Source organism: Podarcis erhardii, assembly GCF_964252035.2.
Source record: "Podarcis erhardii genome assembly, chromosome: 4".
NCBI classification, from domain to species: domain Eukaryota; kingdom Metazoa; phylum Chordata; class Lepidosauria; order Squamata; family Lacertidae; genus Podarcis; species Podarcis erhardii.
In genome coordinates, this window is record NC_138508.1 from 43,180,126 (window position 1) to 43,204,402 (window position 24,277).

General features: G+C 43.1%; 2 protein-coding genes across 2 annotated transcripts in view; one reads left to right on the top strand and one right to left on the bottom strand.

Moving 5' to 3' along the window:
• The window catches only part of POGLUT1 (protein O-glucosyltransferase 1), a 366,888-nt gene that overhangs the window by 49,069 nt on the left and 293,542 nt on the right, over nt 1-24,277 (bottom strand). The window lies entirely within an intron of this gene.
• The window catches only part of BCL9 (BCL9 transcription coactivator), a 104,918-nt gene continuing 92,203 nt past the window's right edge, over nt 11,563-24,277 (top strand). The window contains exon 1 of the mRNA XM_081858440.1: nt 11,563-11,686. The gene's annotated coding sequence lies outside the window, so the exon portion shown is untranslated. The remainder of the gene's footprint in view (nt 11,687-24,277) is intronic.

A 24,277-nucleotide genomic window follows, 5' to 3' on the forward strand; every position in this document is an offset into this window, starting at 1 on the left:
TGAAGGAATGACACTCAAAGGGATGGCCACGCCTTTGGCTTATCAATGCAAATAATTGTTTTGCTGGATCAGAGCTGCAAGTTGTGTGACCAAAGCGGTTCTCTGGTTCTGGCTGTGTCAAAAGCAAAGAATCACCCTCAACAAAAATTCATGGTTAATACCTTAGGTTTAGGATCTATTTTCCTAGGTGCCTTGGAAATTCTGGACGTAGTAATGCTACTAAACGTAGCGATATTATTTGCTCATTTTGAATATTTTTCTAAGTTGTTTTGCAAGATAGGTTTCCTGACATTCCAGGTCTTGTACAAACACATCCCCAGATTTTGGAACCCAGAGGCTGACTAATCCTGCTGTTTCTCTAAATATTTCTGCAGTCTCTTTTAGCCCTCCCCCTTCCGATTAGCTAGTTATAGCCACGGTTAAGGATCTGACCATTATGTTGGCCTAGGATTACATAGTGGTGTGATATTATAATGCCATCGAAAGTTGATAAAATAATTGTGTTGCATAAATAGCTCTTTTAAATAGCTTTAATGAGAAGCATCTGTTTAATGTGTACAAATGTATGTTCCAGGAAATGTAAAAATAAATACAGATCAGCATATATAAACAGAGGAGAAAGTAAGTATAAAAAATATATTTTTTATAGTTTGAAGTATAACTTTTATATACTTAGCATCTTTAGTATAAAGTCTATATATATACTATGTTTAATTTTAGTGGCTGCATTCTGTAGATTTTAAATACTTTGCTAATGGTGAAATATATATTATTATAAATGCAAATAACTTGGCTAATAGCAAATTTTAATAGCTTCCTTTATATAACCTGGACATCTTTTCCATGCACATTTCATGCTGCTTTGGATACATTTTTCCTTATCATCTGAGCCTTCCATTTTCATGCCATCTGGATTTTTGCAACATTCTGTTTATGTTCCATTTTTCATATGTCACATGCTTCTGAAAAGCAAAAATACCCTCCCCCATTGTCTTCCCCCTCTCTCTCTGATCAATTCCTCTTTCTTCTCCATCTAATCCCCAAACCACACAGTAGGTGCCAGTTAAAATGAGACCTGGAAAAAACCCCCAACTACCTTTGTGAATGAGTATCAAGGCAGGCAGAATTTTTTGTGGCTTCAACACTTAAGTCAGCACGGAGTCAGAAGAATTGGGTTCTCCCCTTCTCCTTTAGGTGGCCTTGGGCAAAGTGCTTAATCATTGTCTGTTTCTCCACCTACGAAACTGAGATAATAACGTTTGCTCTTATTTACAAAATCACTTTGATATCCTTGGATGAAAGGCACGGTTATACACATGAAGCCTGCTGAAGTTTTTGTGGCATTTCCTAGGGCCTTGCAATCCTTTTTCTGACAAGCTGAGAAACCGGCCCTTTTGTTGTCTCTGGGCACAGTGCATATTTTTCAAGGTGGAGCTTTGCAGTTTTATCTCATGAAACTTCCGACAGTCGTTCATGCACTTCAACACAAATTCATACATAGTATGCAGAACATAATGCATTGTACCACCTAGATTTTTGTTTAGTCTTTGCACTTCCAAATAAGGATTCTGGGGGAAAAGAAAATATGAGAAATAAAAAATCCAAATCCAAAAACCAGACAACCAATAAATAGATCAGGCATAAGCATTTCACATACTCCACCCCCAATCTTATACAGAAGTAGGTACACAAGTCCTTGTTTTCAGCTTCTCAACTCTTGAATTAATAAAGAATCTTGTAGCATAGTAAAGACTAACAAATTTATGATGACGTAAGTTTCCTGAAACAAAAATCCCTATAATCAGATCCATGAATTGCCATCCTCTCATGGTGCAGAGGGGAAAGAGAATTATAAAAGGTGGTTTTGTTATTCTTATTATTCTGAATTTGTTAGCTGCCTTCTGTACAAGTGTCTCAAGGTGTTGTACAAGAAAAAGAGCAGACGAAAAAAGAACAGCAGATATATTTAAAAACCAGAAGCAATACAAAATAGACATTCATGGCAGAGACCCAGTCATCCAGCTGAGACAGCCAATGGAACAAAATATCTTTAATTGTTTCTGGAAGGTGCAGATACTGGGCACCTGTCATATCTTGACAGGACTGCTGTTCTACTGGTAGGAATGAAATGTAAAATGTGGCAATTCACTTAAGAGCTGTTACGGAAGGGGGGGGGGCATGTCTTCTTCACCTTCTTCTTCGCTACAATATATCAATTTATTTCCAATTGTCAAAAGGGACTAAAATCTATAAAATTCATAGAAAATCAGCGTGCCAGTTTGCTCAATTACTCTAGGACTCCATCACATCTCCCCTGTCCAGCATAATCCCTCAAGCAAAGTGTCAAGACCTTAATCCTTTCAAATTGTTCTGATCAGCCTTTCCTCCAGACAATGTCAGGTGGCAGACTATGCATATTTGAGACCATTGTCTTTTCATCCCCAGGAAGTGTTTATCTGTGCATATCTCCAGCTCTGCATATTCCCCCCTCCCTCCTCCATATGTTAATCTGTGCAACCCCTACCTTACTGAACTGCTGATCTGTGTAACCCCACCTTTCTGTGATGTATTCATGACGTGTTTTGCACTGTATTCTGGGACATGGAGGGAGTTTCAAAAACTCATGTCACCCCTTTCTCACTGTTCAATCTCGCCTTGAACCTGTTGCGCAATAAACTTGGATCTTCTGCAGTTTGCTCCTGTCTCCGGCTGAGCTCATTTTCCTCCGCAGGGACCCACGGACTTAGTCCGATGAGCTGGGTGGCAGAGTAGCCTCGCACCCAGATTTTTGCCGTAACAGTTGGCACCCAACGTGGGGCATGCGGTTCTCCCGCGTTGCTGACCGGGGGCCCTGAAATCTTCAGCCGGCACCAGGCCATTTTGCCTGGGAAGATCCTTTGGACCCCCGGCCATCTTCCGGGCGGTAATCGAAAGCCCCAGGAGTTCAGCCGAGGAGCAAAGAGGGATCCAGCCGGCTTATTCATCAATCCCGGGATCATCATAGAAGACATGTGAGTATAAGGAAAAGGAAAAATCCAGTGCACTGGTGGGAAAGGGGTGGAAATCTCCTGGCAACTGAATTCTCTGCCCTCCTCTCTATCGCTCCTTCTCGCCTGTCTCTTGGTCCAATTGGTGAGAGAGACCGTGGACTGCTGCTCGACCCGAAAGGGGGGTTCTGAGCTCTATCTCTTTCTCTAAAAACCCTCCAGCCAGCCGCACCAATTGGGAGTCCGAAAGTAAGACGGAGAGACCCGACTTGAAAGATAGCCGACTCTCCGCAACGGGCATCTCAGTTGAAAGCAAGGGGCTGGAGTTCTTCTTCCGAACTTCCCGAGCGCCCTTACGGAGGGGGCAGGAAGGGGTCTTGCTTTCTGTATCAATCCCAGCCGCACTGGTCGGTGCCACGTAACACGTGTATCGTGCGTGAGCCCGCTTCCAAAAGCAAGGGGGATTTTCGGTTCGAAACTCTATCCAGGGATCACCCGATCTGGCACCGCACGGCGCGGGCGTTCAGTAGGGCCCCTTTTCCTGAGATTGACGATAGGTAGGAGGTTGCCAGGAGGGATAGCCCATGAGGAATTGGGCGGGATCGGCAGAGTGGAAAAGGACCCCAGGTTATTGACTAAGGAAATAGGAAGGAATACCGGATAGCTAGAGCTCTTTAAAAACCCTCTAAGGAAGTTGCCAAGCGACTAAAGACCCCTCTTTACTATAAATCCCGTATTAAGTATATCAATCTCCTAGATATACCAATCCTTACCACCCTTTCTCTTCCCTCTTTCTGTCTAGACACGCGTAAAACATAAAATGGGTACCCAGGCTTCCAAACGCGAGCGGGCTCACTCTGGGAAGAAGGCTTCTAGAAAGCCATCTCAGTCTCAGAAGGACCCTGACTCTCCTCTCCAATTTGTCATCACGTATTGGAAGACGATTCCTGGCCACAAATTATTATCGAAGCAAAATTAGAGAACCTCTGTTCTGAAATCTGGCCTGCCAGCACCGCCTCCGCCAAGCCCGAATTGCGTTGGCCGGCTGGTTAACTGGTGGTGTTTGAAGAGGCAAGGAGGCTCTTAAAACCATGTGGGACCTTCCTACTAATTTCACTTAATGAAGCTAAAGGAAGCAGCCCAACTCCTTGCAATAACCAACTAAAGGATGAGAGTATATATGTTTACATGTTGTCTGTTATGTGTGTTGTGTGTTAATACATATATGAGAATATGTGTGTTTACATGTTGTCTGTTATGTGTGTTGTCTGTTCCTTCTGTCTCTGACAGACTGCCTTTCTTAAGCGCGCATAGTTTAAACTGCAAGCTTGCTTCAAAATTTTAAATTTAAGGAAGCTATGCTGGACCTTATCAGTCCTAAATAAGACAAAATGAGAATGAAGGGTGCAAATGTTTACCCCACCTCTTGCTTTGCCGCAACTTTTCAGATCGTGAGTCTACAGTCTATTTTGGAATGTGAATGTTTCTAATGTGAATTAGATGTTTCTGCTGCAAAAGCGTAGTCGAGCACAACTGCTCTCTCAAGCTAAAATGCAGTGTATTTATTTCATGAAGCACATGCCTATGAAAGTATGGTCTTCCTTCTAAGAAAATATCTGAGTCCAGTTTTAACTTTGATTTGGTTGGACAGAAGAGTTATTGTAAGGCTCCTGATATCAGGCCTCTTTTCTTAGAAAATGCCCCCCCTTGTTTCATTCTGTCTCTTTCAGGTTTTTTTCCTTTTTCTCTTCTTCTGTGCCAGGTAAATTTACTTCCGAGTAAGCTTCCTTTAAAGGAAACTGCAAAAGGGGGGGGACATAGATTAGGCTTAAAATTGTCACTTTTGTGTCCCCTTTAAATCAAATCTATGGCTGTTTTAACTATGCTTTATAAGAGATCCTCTCCCTATCTTAAGAAAATGTTCACTTCAATCTTTCTTTAAAGATCATTTGTCTAGGAACTTGCACTCTAAGGAACTTGCACGTCTAAGGAAGTAAACTCAAACTAATCTCAAGATCTGCTAAAGGGTTCTGTATAAAGTTAGGAATTTTTATTTTCCTCTTCCTTAGTACATGATAGGAGCACTGATTGTGCTCTCTTCCCCAGTAGTGCCTGTATACATAAGAATGTGTGTGTAGTACAAATCTTGCTGTGAAATCTTGCTGTGAACCCTATATTTTGGAGGGTTGGACTAGATGACCCCAGGGTCCCTTTCAACTCTCCCAATTTGTGGCTGTGTGGAAGGACATGTGTCCGCAAGCATCGCAGGGTAATTCTTAAATTCTGGTGTGGTGATGGAGTTGAAATTCAGCCTAGCTTTGCTCTCTAGTTTTAAAAGGTGAGAGGTGAAGCTGTGATGTTTTGAAGCACAACTGGTAATATCAAGCATTTGAGTGATTACAGTGTTTATCATTTTGTCTACTATTAAAAAAATCAGACTTCAAAGTCAATTCAAAGTTTAAGCACATCAAATACATATGAGTCTTGACCATTTATCCTGTAAATAAAGGGCAGAAAAAAATTTGTCTGCAAATGGTAAGGCTGAAATGATTGGGAATATTAAAAATCTTATGAATTCTGACTCTGGCCATTTTCCCCCATATATAAGGGCGTGGCATTGTTCCACGAATGGCCAGAGGGATATTAGCCCTTTCCTGTACATAAAGGAAGCAGTCGCTTTGCTTGGGCTGAAATTGCTAGCTTTTGTTGGTGAATACTTCAATTGCTGAGTTTCTCTCTTTTGTTTTAAATCTAACCCTCTTTTAAAATCTACTTACCCTTCCCTTATTCAAATTCTAATTTTGCCAAAAGATGCAACATTTCAATAGTATAAAAGGTTTCTGAGACATGAACTCCACACATGCACAGAGACTAGATCAGCAAGAAAAAAAAAAAAAGAGGATAGGAAAAGAAATGAGAGAGAGAGAGAGGAAGGAGGGGGAACTGTAGGGAGTGAGAGGAGCTTGGGCTGAAGGGGGAAATTTATCCTAATTTCCTTATGTAAAAACTTGGAGCCACTGAGGGAAATCACCCTTAATGTGTCCTTTGCTCCAGGGGCTTCGCAAGACAAAAGGTGTGCCAAGTTTCAAATCTTAACATGATTAACATGCCAAATTCTTTTCACAGGTAAATTTCAAAGCACCCCCCCCCCAAGGGATTTAAAATCACAGACTTTGTGTGCATTTTAGGAACAGCATTTCCTGACAGGCTTCTCACATGAAATAATTTTTCCCTTTTAACAGGATATGTGAACCCCGATAACAAAGGTTTTTGTCCCTTCTTTTCTCCCACAGCAACTTTCTTTCCTGTTCTGTGAAACATGTCTGAATCCCTGCTGTATTTGTGACTTCCATCTCTTCGTGCCTTTGACGCTTTAAGTTACAAATAATCTCTTTTCATTTATTTAATCAGTTTTTCCATGATGTCTACGAAATTAAGCGAAGCACAACCTAACATTGTTTGTGGAATGGTATTTGTTTACCTTTTGCCTGAGCATTTCTTATTAATTCTGTCATTTTGGCTAGTTCAAGGTACTTGCACAACTTTAAATTGCCATTCATTTTTTCTTGGTATTAAGTCATTTCCCAGTATTTTGCTGTTAACATTCTAGCCGATATGGTCACATCAAGAAACACTCTTTTATTTTCATTGTTACTTCAGATTTCTTAAAATTCTGTGTCTTAGCATTTATTTATTTTGGTTCCTCATAGGTCATTGTGTGTGTGTGTGTGTGTGTGTTTTATTATTATTTTAACTGTGTCTTTTAAGTCCACCCTGCCCCTTACAGGACGTCACTTCTACAGATGTGTTACTACAGACCTATGATGAAAAAGCTTCGCCACCACCTGCAACAGCAGAAGACACAAAAGTTTCAAAGTGGCCACAGCTATCTCTTTCAAAGGATATAGACTGCGGGGGGGAGTGGGGCTGACAAAGGGGGGTGGAGTTGAATTACAAGGACATTTTCTGACTTTTAAACCTCAAGATACATAAAATATCCCAATTGTCTCAAGATATGCAACTGATATTTAATTAGTTTGTTTTGTATTATGTGTTATTACGTAGGAATGTTGAAATGTGTCTGACAGTGTGTCATTTCCACAAATGGGGGGGCTATTTTGTGGCTATTTTTGTGTGTAAGTGTTTTATGTCTAATGTCTTATTCCTTACACCCCAGTGGAGGATCCTCATACATTTTATACCTTTTAACAGATCAGGCTATTATGTAGTCCAATGTTTAGACTTAGATAAATTTATTACCATATTTCGTTGTTTCACCTGGCACTCTGCCAACTTCCCTACCCATTTTAAAAAAATGTGCTAAAACCCACTTTACCAAGGAGAAGCTTCAGGACGGTGTATATGCTTTGGTTTAGCCGGAATAATCCCTTATAGAGTTAAATTGACTTATTTGGAGAAATGCCCCTTAAGAATGGTTTTGCTTTAATAGATTGGTTGAAAAGTTGAGAACCATGGGGCAAGATAAATTCAAATTGGACTCAGTTTGAATTGGGCAAGTGTATCCAGGCTGCAATTAGCTTTTGGTCCTTAAAGTGCAAGTGAGCAACTTCCCATGACTGCAAGACCTGAGCCTACAGTAATAAAACCCCCATAGGAAGCCAAGGCAAGGACATTTCCCTCAGGACGTGTCCAAACCTGTGGCAGCTGTGGTGAGTGCCAGGCAACATGGTTAATATGAAAGCCCTAAGTGGATTCACCAGGGATTGCCACTACTGTGAGACCACAGAAAAGCTACCGTGACACCTGAGAACACAAAAAATGGCGGGGGACAAAGCAAACTGCATTTTTTTCCAGTCAGTAGTGGACCTTCCTGCTAAATGTAAAGCATAGACCACTATTGAACAAAATACAACAGGTGTCCTTTTATGCGATATCCTATATCCGGCTATCTGCACTACTATACTTGCAAATGGCCTTAAGAGGCATGATTTGCAAGTCCCCTTCAGGTTTGCACAAACCCACACATCTAGTACGATAGATACAAAGCTATTATTTAGTGCATATCTATATAACATACACATACATTGTATTGGTCCGTGTTGCTCCCTCCTTTGTTGCCCTGCTCAACCCACCTCCTTTTCCATTAGGGCCTATTCCCACTCACACGGCACCCCTACCTTCACCGAGATTTAGGGTGCGGAGAAAAGATTTGCAAGTTCTTACAGAACTTTAATGCAAATCTATCTCCGAATGGGGGACTGTTACGGAAGGGGGGGGGCATGTCTTCTTCACCTTCTTCTTCGCTACAATATATCAATTTATTTCCAATTGTCAAAAGGGACTAAAATCTATAAAATTCATAGAAAATCAGCGTGCCAGTTTGCTCAATTACTCTAGGACTCCATCACATCTCCCCTGTCCAGCATAATCCCTCAAGCAAAGTGTCAAGACCTTAATCCTTTCAAATTGTTCTGATCAGCCTTTCCTCCAGACAATGTCAGGTGGCAGACTATGCATATTTGAGACCATTGTCTTTTCATCCCCAGGAAGTGTTTATCTGTGCATATCTCCAGCTCTGCATATTCCCCCCTCCCTCCTCCATATGTTAATCTGTGCAACCCCTACCTTACTGAACTGCTGATCTGTGTAACCCCACCTTTCTGTGATGTATTCATGACGTGTTTTGCACTGTATTCTGGGACATGGAGGGAGTTTCAAAAACTCATGTCACCCCTTTCTCACTGTTCAATCTCGCCTTGAACCTGTTGCGCAATAAACTTGGATCTTCTGCAGTTTGCTCCTGTCTCCGGCTGAGCTCATTTTCCTCCGCAGGGACCCACGGACTTAGTCCGATGAGCTGGGTGGCAGAGTAGCCTCGCACCCAGATTTTTGCCGTAACAGAGCTTAAATAGAAATATATGCACAATATATGACCATTTGCTACAGAAGCAAGCATGGTGGAATAAATGAACACACCTAGTGGGGCAAGAAAGTTGACTCTGTTCAGATCCAAATTGAAAGAAGCAAGTTGTAACTCTTGAACTGTGGGCTGTTCCTTTCAAAGGTTGCAGGCCTAAACACACCAAGTAGCTAACAGAGATGGATGGATTTCAGATAACAGCCATTGGGACCATAATGGAGGCAGAAGGTGTCTTAACTCCACCCCTTGCCCCATCTTCCCAATGAAAATCCCCCACCCCAAGATGCCACTGTCATTATTTTGCCACATAAACATTTATTCTAATGGGTCCAATAAGTAGCTTCAGGGGGGTGGCTGTTGATTTCCATTGAAGGTTTTTCTACAACCAAGCAGTATAATAATAATAATAATAATAATAATAATAATAATAATAATAATTTATTATTTGTACCCTGCCCATCTGGCTGGGTTTCCCCAGCCACTCTGGGCGGCTTCCATAGAAACCAAAAATACAGTAAAATATCACAGATTAAAAACTTCCCTGAACAGGGCTGCCTTAAGATGTCTTCTGAATGTCAGGTAGTTATTTATCGCTTTGACATCTGATGGGAGGGCGTTCCACAGGACGGGCGCCACTACCGAGAAGGCCCTCTGTATATACATTTTATGAAGTTAAAACAAAAAATAAATAAGAAGGGGTTAAAGCCCCCTCTGTGCTGTAGTCCAAATCTGGATCAGCCATCCCCTGCTCTCCAGGTAGCCACTATTTGCAAAACTTAAAAGGGAGGGAATATATTGACACGCCCCCATGATCATGTATAGTTCAGTCCTAAAGCATCTCATTGAACTTAATGGGACTGCCTTTTTATTATCATGTCTCCCATCTATGGCACATATAGGATACTCTTGTCTCCCATTCAAGCCCTGAACAGATCTGCACCTGCTTAGCTTTCTAGCAAGATTGTTGCACCGCAACGCTTCCCAGCCTGGGGACCCTAACAAATCTGAATAAACACATTTATTGCATGAGTTATACGTTGATGCAAGTAGTTGCTTTTTTGGGGGTAGGGCTGATTGACTGTTACCTATGTGAGTCTAACAATTTATCACACTTCTTTATCACACGAGCATGCTTGTCTTTTTCACTATTCTTTTTTAAGTTCCACTGGACTCAATGTCAGAAGCGCAGTATTTTAAGCGGAATCTACTACCTCCCAAGCCCTTCATTAATTCCATTACTCTTTTATCCCACCCTCAAGGAACTCAGAAATAGGGCACATGATTCCTGCTGCCATTTTATCCTTACCACAGCCCTGTGGTTAGGCTGAGAGACAGTCACACAGTGAACTTCATGACTTCACCCAAGGTCACCCAGTGAACTTCATGGCTGAGTAGGGATTTGAACCCTGGTCTCCCAGGTCCTAGTCTGGCATTCTAACCATTGCACCACACCAGCTCATCTACCTAACATACCCTAAATGGACGGTTAACTATATGAGCTTTAGCTCCAGTTTGCAACAAGTGCACTACATTGACCTTGAGCAACCTCCTTGGACGGCTGACTCCCTTTCCTTGGAACAATGCTGTGTTACCCTCGGGAGTGTGTGTGTGTGTTTTTAAGTGTTACTATTGCACAATGGGCAGCATCAGGATCAATGTGTGAGAGAGCCTCTGGCTCGGGTTTGACCTCCTCCCTGAAGTTCATTGGGAGGCTTTGTGGAAGTCACTCCACAAGGTTGCACAACAACCGTTCACCCACATCTCACAGGGTTGTTGTGAGGACACGGAAAGAAGGTCAGCCCTGTGGGATGTAGAACACGCTGTGCCCTGGCAGTGCGCTGGAGAAATGGGTGGATGTGAGGAACGCTGGGGAGAAAGTGAAATAATGAAACCCGGAATGGATTATGTAAAACACCCTATTATTTATCTATTGTGTGTGTGTGGAGGGAGAAGGAGAGGGAGATCGATCTCATCTGACTGAGGTTGCAAGGCGAATTTCACCCACCCCCATGCCCAAAATACGATGCAAAAGAGTTTGATTCACCTGCCTTCTCCCCGCCCCAGTTGTTCCTTCTTTGACCCCCCCCCCTTGCACCCGAAGAAGGCAAATGCTTTGCAATGTTGTGTGCACAGCTTCTCTCTCTCTCTCTGCCATTTTACTGGGACACAGCAGACAGCTCTTTCCCTGCCCCCAACTCAGCCTGGGCTTTTTTCCCTGTCTCTTAACTCCACCAGTACAGCAGTGAGCTGAGCTCTGCGTGTGTGTGTATGTGTGTGTAGAGGGAGGAGTGGGGGGGCTAAGCCAAACCCGCCTGCCTGTCACTGGAGTTTTAGTTTGCATTCTGAAGAAAGGAGGAGGGGGAGGGAGGGGGAGGGAGGAGGGAGGGAGAATGTCTTGTTTGTGGCTTGTCAGCAATTGCTTGAGACAAGCTTCCATGTGTGAAAGCTACTTGGCATGAATGCCTGGGCCGTACCAAGTCTCCCGGCAGCGAGAGGGGGGAGGCCGAAGGAAAAACAGAGCCGCCCGGAGCAGACAATAGGCCCCTCAAGTGTTCCCCCCAAGTTGCTTTGATGTTGTCCTCGTGTCTTGGTACCAGGAGGCCGGGGGGCTTGCAAGGGAAGGGGCTCGGGTGTTGTTTTTGTTTTTTTGTTTCCTTTCACTTTCCACCCCCCCTTTTTTTTCTTTTTTCGCCTTGGCGGAAAATGATTCTCCAGAAATTCTCCTCATAACACACAATTTAAAAAAGAGAAAAGAGAGAGGGAGAGAGAGGGAGAGGGGGAAAAAAAGAGACAGAGAGAGAAAGAGAAAGAAAAACAGGTAAGAGAGAGGCTACATTCCCTTCCCCTTCTGTGTGGCACCACAAGCAGCAGCAGCAACACGAGCCCGAGAGGAGCTTGTTTGCTCCCCAGCCGGGAGCGCTCCATGCTTGGCAAGGAGGAGGGGGACCACGCATTGCTGGAGCTGCCTCCCTCGCCGGGTTGGGGGCCAGTGAGTGGCTGGTCGCCTCGCAGGCGCTCCGGGGAGAGCGAGCCCGGGAATGCGTGCTCTTCGCTCTCCCGCTCTCTCTATGCATGCGTGTATTGGAGGTGGCTCCTGGTAGGCGCTGTTATTTGGTTGCAGTTGCGCTTCTCTTCTCTCCCGCCCCCCCCCCGCCGCTTTCCGTCTCCTTCCTCGCCCCGCTAAGCCCAAGAGAAGGGGGGCGGCTGCCGCTGCTGGGCAAGCGGAGGGGGGCGCGCGCGGAGCAGCAGGCTCCTGGCTGGCGGCCTCGGAGCTCCAAGCTTCCCCACCTCCCCTTTGCTCCTTCATTCACAGCTTCGGAGAGCGCAAGGGCTGCTGCTGCTGCTGCTGCTGGCCCGGCTAAAAGCAGCCGCTTGCCTGGCGAGCAACAGCCCTCTTGGCTGGGGGGCGGAGGGGGGGGCGCGCCTTTGCACAAGACCCAGCCCAGCTTTGGGGCTGCCGCCGCCACTACTGCTGAGCGAAAGATGCCCCGAGGTTGCCGGGCTCAGACTGGAGTGGGTAGGGAAGGAAGGGGCATCACGAAACTTTTCCCACTAGGGGTGGCGGCGGCGATCTCCGCCTCCTTGCCATGCGCCTCAGTCCCCCCCCCCCCCGCCCGGTAGTAAGAAAAGAAAAGATGCACACCCATCTAACCCACCCAAGGGAATTGTTTCATTGTGGCGTTAAAATTGTTCTCGTTGGCCACAAGGGTTAATGAGAAGGTCAAACTTAGCGCGGTTTTTATGTATTTATCTTTTTAATCGCGTTTCAGAAAGCTTGAGCCCCTTCGGTTTACAAAGAGGCGAAGGAAAGGAGCTCGGCCGTTTGCAAATGAACACAAAAGCTTTTCTTTTCTTTTCGGAAAATGTTTTAACTCGGCCCCCCCACCCCCACCTGTTGGCTCCTTGTCGTGTTCTGTTGTGTCTTTTTTGCAAGATTTACTGGGCGACTGATACTGAGAATGAGGTGGGAGGAGGAATCGGGTTTTTTCACCCGCCTCTCTAATTGTACATATGTTGTGTTCTTTTGCCCCCCCCCCCTTTAAAAAAGCTGGATGCCAGGAAGAATGAGACCATGAATCTTTTGTCATTGTTATATCCAGAATCTTGTGCTGTTCTGAGACTAGCGGACACGTCCAAATCTAGACGGTTTGCAATAAAGCTTGCGGGTTGTGTTTTTTTAGGGCAACATCTCTTACGGATTTGAGAGAGTAAACAACATTTTATGTAGAGAACGGTGCTATTTATCATTCAGCAAATAGCTGGCCGAGTGTGAGGGGCAACAATGTAAGGGGGCTGTGTGCTCAATGCTGCTGCTGCTTTTGGAGGGGATAACCTTAACTGCTGTTGAGGCAGTGCTCAAAAAGGGAGAGAAGAGCTGTTTCGCTGTTGCTGCTCCTTAAAAATAATAACGTTGCTCTTCGTTCCTGTGGATTCCCATTATGTTTAAAATATTGATGGGATTTTAACTGAAACTGGATTCTCTGAGGTCTCATAGCTTTTATCACACACCATAAGTCTGGAGTGCATTACTTTTGGACAAATAGCAAGAATCTAGAAATCTGTAGAAGTCTTGACTGGCACAAAAACACCCCCCTCCCCAATGTCCCCCAACGCAACTGGAACCATACAGGAGCGGGTTGAGGAGGGTGAGGAAAAGAGGGAGAAAGAGGTCTAATGCTTTCCCAGCCCGGGCCTGTAGGAGATTACCATGTGCGTTAAAAGACTGAGTAGGATGGGAAAAAGGGGGAGGGAGACAAAATTGGCCTGAGACCCTCCTCAGTATAGCAAGGAAAATGGAGGCTCTCTTCTGCCTCTGCAAAGTGCAAAGCATGAATTCTGTCTAGTGACTAGTCCCATCCCTCTACACACACACACACTCACTCCAGCACTTCTTCCACACCCAAACTTTATTTGGGTGAGATAGTATCTTTAATGTTAGGTGCAGCTCACAATGTACAATGCAGTTATAGGAGTAAATAGGAGGAAGGAAGATCAAAGTGTAGTAAGTCAGGATAAGAGAAGGAACCCAAGTTTTGAGACCATTGGGTGCGGGACAGGCTGTAGAGAGAAAAAGAGAGAAAGGGCACGGTTTTTTCTTAATGCAGGGCTGCTTTGCACACGACACTTTACCCAAACAGATATCGGGAGAAAGAGTGGTTACATCTATGCGCACCACTATAGGTGAAAATTCTACATGTGTTTTGTGTGTATATGTGCGTGCTGCATATTCGCATACTGGGAAAGTGTTATTGCGTATGTGCAGGTGTATGGGTGAAATTATGAGTGCGAAAATGTGTATAGTTGGATCGAGGTAGTATGAAGGGGTAGAGAAACAATGCAAATATGCAGATAAGGTGACAGGGCGACTCCAGAACTGAGGTTCAGAATAATCAATGAAAGCTCTTTCTGCAAGGTACATTTTGACATGAAAGAGGAGCTCTTGGTTGTTGTTGAAAATGAGAGGGATACAACTGAGCATTGGTGTTTGTTTGTGAAAAGGGAGGTAGATATATTTATAAAATTATGAGAATTATGTAGATAGGCCTTGTAGGAAGGATTATAAGTGAGTGAGGATTGAAGTTTTAGTGAGGTTTTGGTGGAGAAGGAAGGATCTCTGTTGGTGATCTAGTGAAGAAGCAGAGATCCTGAAGCTCTAACTCTTATCTTAACAATGTGGTATTGCTCATTACATTTGTGTGTATTGTGCAGAATTGGGCATCTACCACTGGTCAATCTGTGCACTTTCTTATATTGATATTAAGACTAAATTTGTTGGTTTATTTCATACATGGTTATAAATGTTCACAGATGCATATCAGAATGAGCAGTCGCACAATACGGAAAATGCATGTGGCAAAGAGTTTCTGTCTACATAAGGCACGCTTCTTTCATGAGGCAAAACATATGTATGCCATAAATATATAATACCTGTATTAATGCCAGACGAGCTTATTTCCTTTCCATGTCTAATAGGCATTTACAGCAGCACAAAGGAGGCATAAAATTCTACCCTATTCTAATGGTTAATACAATAAATACAAATGCCGAATACTTTGCAAAAATGTCAGATGTATTCCTTTACGAGGTGCAGAAACGTATCTTCTGTACCTCATAACAGAACATGAGATTAGAATGTGTCTGCTCTTCTTGTGTGTTACCATCTGAGTTTTGTGTGTTCCCTGGAATTGTTGTGTAAAACTTGAATGTGGTATAAGGTGCAGAATTTCATCATTTGATTTACTAGAAGTGTGCTGGTGACCAGTGGCATAGGAAGGGAGGTGTGGTGGGTGCGGGCCGACCCGGGTGTCATCACTGAGGGGGGTGACAAAATGGCAAAAATAAGTGTTTTTAAATTAAGAAATTCCCATCGCTAAAGAAAGGTTTTTAAGTGCTTATGCTCACAATGTTAAGTAAATAAACCAGAAAATAACACTTACAACTGCAATTATCTTATTTTTTCCTTTAAAAAAAAATAATTTCAATGGGGGGGGGGTGACAAGAGATTTTCTGTACCGGGTACCACCTGACCTTGCTACGCCACTGCTGCTGACCTTCTGAAGTAATGCCCATAGCAAGGAGTTCATGGGGGGTGGCAAGATGGAGAACCTGAATATGCAGGGAGCGGCAAGGAGCAGCATCTCAGAGGCTGGGGAGGGCAGTTGGCTGCGGTCAGGGATTGGAGGGTAGGGCTCTACCTCTTCATTTCTCTGTCACTATAGAAAAGGTGCCATCGTGATCCACAAGTGTCTGCCTTCCCCCATCAGATAGAAGAAGGCCACAAAGCAAGAAGATAGGACAGAGGCTAGTTACCCTTATAACCCTACTCTCTCTATAGACCATCCCCATAAGGACCACAAGTATGGGTTATTTTTAACACTACTCACTCACATTTTAAAAGAGGTGTGGCTTTTATGTGTGCAGTGATGGATGAGTGAATCTCTCATCTTGCATCTACTACAGCATAACTTCATTGTTTACATTTTTTGGGGTCAGTGAGTTAAGTTTGCTTTAATTAAACTTCTGAGTTATGCTAAAATGCATAATTTTAATATATATTTTAAAAGATAATTGAAATATTTGCACAATAGTGTTTATATAGTTTTTAAAAAGGGTTTTAGGGTAAGTTTAGAAATTGATTTGAAAACCCATGCTGCTTTTCCAATCGGTACTGTTTTAACACTGGGGCTGGGGCTCCCCATCCTAATTCATTTAACACTTTTTAGCCTTCCTTTTAAAATGCCACCAAGGTGCTTTGCAAAAGCATCTTTTTTATTTTTAAGCATTTTAACATAAATTAAATAATTGATTTCTAAAATACTGTGCTGGCAATTATTGTCTCTTCCTCACCATTAACGTGGCTGAAACTTGCAAGTAGTAGTGTAAACGGAACAGTGGGATGTATGGAGCGTTGCAACCCCTGAAGTGCAGAAAGTCAATTGCAGTTTGGCATGTGGATTACAGCAGAAAGGCAATGATTTGAGGAGTGCTAGGAGTTGCTAGACAGCCTAGATGCACCCCAGTTGTATAACTTCATTACATGGTAAACGTAAAGGACCCCTGGATGGTTAAGTCCAGTCAAAGGCAATTATGGGGTGCGGCGCTCATCTTGCTTCAGGCCAAGGGAGCTGGCGTTTGTCCACAGACAGCTTTCGCGGTCATGCTGCCAACATGACTAAACTGCTTGTGGTGCAACAGGACACTGTGACGGAAGCCAGAGCAAACGGAAACGTCGTTTATCTTCCCGCTACAGTGGTACCTATTTATTTACTTGCACTGGTATGCTTTTGAACTGCTAGGTTGGCAGAAACTGGGACAAAGCAACGGGAGTTCATGCCGTCGTGTGGATTTGAACTGCCAACCTTTTGATAGGCAAGCCCAAGAGGCTTAGTGGTTTAGATCACAGCGCCACCTGCGTCCCTTTTATGACATACTCCACACAGGTGCTGGACTTTCCTATTTCTGTCTCACTTGGAGACACCGTCTTCATCTTCCCATGTTCTTACTAAATACGCATGTCATCACATTGGGTCCATAGTAACATGTATTATGTTGATAGGGACTGATTTCATTGTTGTGAGAGCCTCTGCTTCCAGCATTGCTTTATTTTTTACAGTTTTGTAGCATAGTTAAGCATGTCCAGTATGTGTTTTGTTTCATTGAAAAGCTTTTTGGCATGAAAGACCCATCACACTGTTGTTCTTTGCGCTTACTGCTTCGCATCAAGGATCCCCACCTGTTTGAATGCAGCCCATAATGCTGATACCTGCTCATGGCTGTTTGGTGCCCTATTTAATTCCAATCTAGTTCCTATTAGGTAAATCACAAAGCTCAACAACAGTGAAGCACTAATTGGCCCCTTGGTAGCAGACGGAGAATAAACGCTGCCAAGGAGCGTTAAGAGGAAAAGAAAAATGGGGTGACGGGCCCTCCAGCTCTGCAAGAAACACTGAGCAGCAAATCGGGGCTAGCAAGGTCAAAAACTGGCACTATATGAAGGGCGAGAGTTCATTTTTAGAAAGGACAACAGGTTGCTATTGCTATCTCTTCTTTACAAGTGGCAGACTTGGGACAAAAGGAAATACCCGTGCAGGTTTTTGTACCATTTTCCTCTTTGAGAGCTGTGTTGATCTAATTAGATATTCGTTTTTTAAATGCCAAAAAAAATCCACTCATTTGCAAGCCTGACTCAAGGCCACAAACAAGTACTCCTTTTGTACCACTTATGCATTAAGGTGCAACCACCACCCTGGAAAGAAAGCGGAAGGGCATCTAGATGCGCCTGCCATTTGACAGCTTCTGCTCTATTGTGACTGGAAGGAAAGAGAAAGAGAGAGGCTAAACTGGGTATTTAATTTTCGTTAAGCTTGCATGAATCATACCAGTGGTCACTTGCCAAGTGGTTCTCAAGAACTCCTTTGGCAGGCCTCATTTTCCTAGGCAGGATATTGGGCAGGCTAGAGTTAACAGACAGCAAGGTTGTTGGTATTTGCTTTACTAGCTTTCTCCACCAACATAGTTCCTGTCTAGCAGACACTCAAGCCACAAACATGGTGACCCTGCTTAGAATATTCATAAGCCGCAAAACTTATCAAAAATGGATAGGCCACAAGTTCTCTTGCTTGTTTCCCATTGACTCTAGACATTCCTTGCTTATGAGCACTCATACGCATAAACATACACCCTGAACAGGGAAGGTGTTCATTTTTTTATTATTATAATTCTTTTGCTGCACACAGTGTGGCCAGATGTACATATGCATCTCAGCTAACACAAGTGTTCTTGTTTTCTGCTTCACCGGGCATGCTAGAGAGACAGTATGTTCTAGTGGACTGAGCAGAGAGGTCCTGGAAGCCACTATTTGAGATGTAGCCTGAGGCAAATCTGTCGTCAAACCAGGATTAACTCTTTCCTTCTTTTTGTTCGACTTCTGTTACTTCAAGACGTAGACAAATCCTGTTATCCAAGTGATAAATATATTTGTCATGTGTGTTGTTTGTTTATGAAGCATTACTCGGTTGTCTAATGTTGCAGGGCTCTTAAATTTGTGGTCAGCAGCTATTGCTTCATGTACATCCACAGTATTTGCACGTCATGCAAGGCAGCGGCATCTTCCTCTACAAGGCAGTCCCTCCAGAGTTATGGGGGCAAGGATGCTGGACAGCAAACATTTGCACAGACCACCACAAATGTTGTGCAAATATGTTTTCTCAGTACTTTAACATAGATGTAAGGTTGAAGACAATGTGTTATAAAAATAGAACTTGCAATGCATCCTTCAGGTGTGGGATGAGCTTGGTTTCTTTCTGACTTCACAACTTAAATGCTAAGTGTGCAAACTGGCAAATTGAATGCTGGTTCAGTTGATATTTTTGCTTCTCCTCCGTGCTTGAGGTGGGCCACTTGCATCCCCCCCTTTTTAAAAGAACACTACATGTTCATGAGCTCATTTATTCACCACCAGAATTGGCAATTTCCAGGGGTGGGTGGGAACTGGTTTTGAACAGGTGACTCATAACTATAAGCTTTTACCAGTTTCTTGTGGCTTCCCACAGGTTGGGCACTGTGAGACCAGGACTAGATGTCTGTTTAGCCTGATCCACCAGGGCTCTTATGTTCTTTCTTCCTGGTATTTACTGGAGAAATGAGAAATCATTAACAGACCAGGGAAAATGACAAACTCAAAAAATTAAGTATGGAAATTGCATAGTTTTCAAGCAGTCTGGTCTGCTTTGTTTAAAATTAACAACAACAACACTTCACTAAGCCTGTGTACTATGTGTAAGCAGTTAACACTGGACAAAACCTACCCCTGCCCCCAATCTAACTGGTGCTGCCATGTAGCTCTCTTAGTTGTCAGCCTTAGAAGGAAAAGAGAGTTGTGGATGAATAGCTTCTGTGGCAAGGGATTTGTCTGCTGGCCAGTGGACAAGAGAAGAAACCCAGATAGCTGATGGAACTGGTATGCATTTTTTATTAGGGCTTCAACCCAATTTTAAGGAATAGTTTAAATTGATAGAGGTTGATTAGTTGATTGACCTGTTTATTAAATGTGCCTAAATTTCACAATAGTTTTAGCACTATGAAAGGCATAGAGTAGCACAAAACATCATGCATGTAAGCGGACAAGGGCTTCCCCCCTTTTTTGCGAAACAAATTTGTGAAATGAATAAACCCAAAACCCCTCACAAGTAAATAAACCCACCGATTATACATACTCTCAATGTATGCTAAAACATCTGTAGCAGTTATTAAGCATCTCTGATGCAAACAAAACCAACTGAACTAATGTTTGATCAGGATCTGGTCAGCCCAGTATAAAGCCAGAGGACTGTAGGAAATGGTTTCGTGTGGGTTCGCCATTTCTCTTCCCTGTATCACTACAGAACTAGTTCCCCAGAAGAGAGTGGCACCCTGAGATCTATGGATGAAGGGTGGTATACAAATTTAACAAGTAATATATTAATGAATAATTAAGTTAATGAGAGCTCCATGCTCACTTTCATGGGCAAATTCTGGAGTTCCAATATGTTCATGCTGAGGTTGACTACTCAGTTTTTGGTATTAGTTCAGTCCTTGATTAATCATTTGAAGAATAATTATGTGATGCAAAGTTTGAGGCTCATAGCATCATATGGAAGTGGTCCCTTGAGCACATGTACGCAGAAATGTTCTTTCAGAGTCCATTAGCCATGCAACTTTTAAGGAGCACCAGAGTCCTAGGGTTTGGTAGGGACCAATGGCCCTGTTCACGTAAAAAAAAAAATGCTTAGGCAACCAGTTCTGATGTTATGGGATCAGAAGTATGCGCACATCGAATGAATGTATTGAAGCCTCAGTAAGAGTTTTAACTAGCTAAAAGCCCTCAGTTACGTGACTGTTTAAAAATTATATTCATAAAGATCTTATGCACAATTTTACATGGGTACAGAACTCAGTGGAGACCAGTTTTGCTTCAGGCAGCGTGGCAGTTGTGTCTCTCTGGTACTTATCTATTGCATTTTTACACTGACTGTTCTTCAGTGAACTTATGCATGGGGTTTTCTCATTTTACCCTCACAACAACCCTGCGGGGCAGGTAGGCAGAGTATGATAGGGTGACTGTCCCAAAGGTGAGTTAGTGCATTTCCCTAGTCTAAGTCCAACATTCCGGACATTTTAGCACACTGACTTTGAATTCAGCTAAAAAAAACAACAATGCAGATTGATTCCTAATATTGACTACCCTTTCTTTAGTAGTCTAACTTGGGATATTTGGAAGGGGAGCAGTTCAATAGTGATTGATCCCACGCCCTTGTTTGTTGATACATGTTGGCTTGTTAAATGTTAATTTTCTGCACACTTTTCCAAGTGAAGTCTTAATTGTTAGCCTCTGAAAGATGAATACAGTAGGTGTTTTACAAAAGTGACTTAAACAAACGAGGGAGATGTGAAAGAGGCTTAGTAAAAAAGCAGCCACAATTGCAGTGCACAGAAGCAAAGTTTGGCGGTTTTTATTTTTATTTTTTAAGGAGGGAAGCCAGGACCTCAGGATAAGTAACAACTAAATTGCACCTGTGCATCCCTAAGGACAATCTATTAGCTCCCAAAGGACTCAACCTGCACAGGCACAGCAAGCATGTTTAATAGTGGAGTGCAGGAAGAAGCAGATGGTCAAAATGCAAATATGCTGTAGTGGGAGCTGTAAGATAGAAATGATGTAAACTGTGGCGCAGCAGGTTAGCCTTTAAATCACACAACTGGGTTCTGGTTACAGCCAAGTTACTTGCTTTGGCTTTACACACAAGCTCCACTGAGTTAGTGACACAACATTCCACGTGAAAAGATGGAAGAGGATTAGGTATTTTCTCTCACTACCAAGTGGGTAATTTGTGTGCCTTATTCTTTGTGATATTAAGGCTGAAATCCTATTCATACTTGGAAGCAGACCCTGCTGAACAAGAGAATTTCACTTCCGGGTAAACATGCATAGAATCAGGTTCCACATTTGGAGTATAAACAGCTGAAGATTATTTTAGAAGTCTTGAAATTGACAGATAGGAAGACCTATCCCTGATGAGTTATCATTCTGCCACAAATTAAAGAGAACGGTGGAAGGTTCAGGCTCCTGATTTTCATAGATTATATCTCGTGAAAATTTAAATAAATATGGTGATGGGGTTTTTTTTGGGGGGGGCGAATATGAACCTTGTATTAATCATAGATTGTCACTAAACTGTGAAAGGCAGAACGGAGGCTGCAGTGGACCTTAAGCTTTTTCTAATGGAACCAATCTACGGACAGATTTATAGGCTATATTGGAGAACACTTGTTCACAGATATGTGTTTGCTGTAGCTTTCTCTCAGAGTGTGTGCCTCTTTCGTTGTTCATTCCTGGATACGCCCCCCCTTCTTTTCTTTTCTTTTTGCTGCTGCTGCTAACACAGCATTGCTACTAGGGCCAGTTGCACCATAGATTTCTGCTGTCTGGCTGAAGGCTGCTGATCTCATTTTGTATATGCCTCTTAGCAACACTCAGGTGGTAGCAACATTTAGTCTCTAAGGGCACATCTACACAAGGGGTTGACACATAGCAAAGAGTGTTATTGTTTTTGCAGTGAATTTGCTAACGTGCAGTAGACTGTCTCCAAACATTCAAATGCATGTTAGGTAATGTGTTTCAGGAAACATGTTAACATCACACCCTTTAAGACACATTATTCCCCTGTGTAACCATCTTGTTAAAAATTGGCTTCTCTTGTGCTAAATGCTGAGAAGTAAAGAACGATATTTAGCAAAAAACCCCAAAACCCCACCTGCTCTGTGGTTACTATTATTTTTTCCAGAAAAGCATCTTAAGGGTGACACATTTTGCCTCCTTGTTCAGTTCCTCCTCCTTTTCAAACTTGTATTTATTGCCTCATTTTATTAAAATACTTGTATACTACTTTTCCAATTGTTCAAAAGTAAAGGTAAAGGTACCCTGCCCGTACAGGCCAGTCTTGACAGACTAGGGTTGTGCGCTCATCTCACTCTATAGGCCGGGAGCCAGCACTGTCCACAGACACTTCCGGGTCACGTGGCCAGCGTGACAAGCTACATCTGGCGAGCCAGCGCAGCACACGGAACGCTGTTTACCTTCCCGCTGGTAAGCGGTCCCTATTTATCTACTTGCACCCGGGGGTGCTTTCGAACTGCTAGGTTGGCAGGTGCTGGGACCGAGCAACGGGAGCGTACCCCGCCGCGGGGATTTGAACCGCCGACCATGCGATCGGCAAGTCCTAGGCGCTGAGGTTTTACCCACAGCGCCACCCGCATCCCACCAATTGTTCAAAGTAGTTTACAAACAAGTAAGAAGAAATAAAAATAAAAACAAGGCCAATAAAATCCAAGAATCAGGCTAAACAGCCACGGAAAGCTTCAGTCAAAAAGCAATTAAACACACACTCACACACAGAGATACATACATACATACATACATACTGTACATACATACATACCTTTCAGCCCCTATGGGGAAAAAACAAAGAAGTAGCAGTTTTAGCCAGTGCTAGCAGGGAATACCCACAGGTTCAGAGACTTTAAAAGCCTCCATTCCAGCTTTTGATGGGGCAGATCCATACCATGCATATAAAGAACATCCAATGCAGCTGGCTTCCCCCAAAGTATCCTGTGAAATGTAGAAGCCATGTGCTTTAAAATGTGCACTGAATGTATGGTGTGGATTTGCACTTGGTGACCTGGACAGTGGGAAGCCTCTTCTAGCTGTTGAAACCACCTGTGGTCCCAGTGTATGGCCTGAAAACACATGAAGCCGCTACCTTGCTGAATTGAAGCCTAAGCAGCTATGAGGTGGGATAGTGTCTGGATGAGAGACCACTTGGGAGGCACTTGTAGGCCGCCTTGGGGTCCACGATGACAGAAAGGTGGGATATAAATGCAACACCATAAATTATCCCTAATGATTATTTATTTTCAGTAGTATTATTTGTCACTTACTAAAAAAATTCTGTCTCAGAGAGACAATTATTATTGTTTAACCTCATTTTGGGTGCATTCTGACATGGGATATATTCTGTTACTTTTCCTGATTATAATGCTAGTGCTTCTGTCCTGTTTTCTAGAATTCCTTTCACACTGCAGTACCTGTTGCATTATGGGTCGGTGGCTTTTTTTACTGACATACTGGCATGTTGCATTAAAGTTCATTCGCAGAGTGTGGCACAATGAATGTCGATCCCTCGTGAGTCAACCATAAAAACAGCAGGAAACAACTGTATGCCAGTATCCCACCCCAAATTTCATCACTTTACTTCCACGATTTTCTGGTTTAATGGTGTTGCAAGCAGATTATTTCTGGAACCAATTAACATGGAAATGAGCACTAAACTTCCACTGTATTCCACTAGGTTTCCAGAAGTGGCGTTTATGTTGTGTGAAAGCTCAGATATAATATGGAAATTTGGGAAATGCTGGGGAAACAGAACAAAACCCTGTGTGAATGCAACCTCATTGGAGCCTCTATCATATCTAAAAAGAGAAGACTTGGAAAGTGCTGTTTTTAAATCCTGTATGTGGGTTCACTTAATCTTGATGGAAACACACTCTGTACACATTCAGAGCTACTTCTTCAGCAGTAGTAACTCATATTCTTCCAGACTCCACTGAAAACAGGTTATAGGGCTAAACTCTGGCAACCCTGCCACAAATTAAGTTCCCTAAGAGGACAGCAAAGTGTCTTGACTTCACCCTCAGATCCAGTTATCACTGTTTCTTATTGATCCTGTTTTCATTCAGTAACATAAATTGACCACCATTGCCTTAAGCTGACATCTTTTTCTCTGCTGTAACATTGGGAACTTAAGCCACAGGTCTTTTGATACCTAGGTGAGTTCCTTCTCAAGACATTTTGCTGCCTTGAGTGGGTCCATCC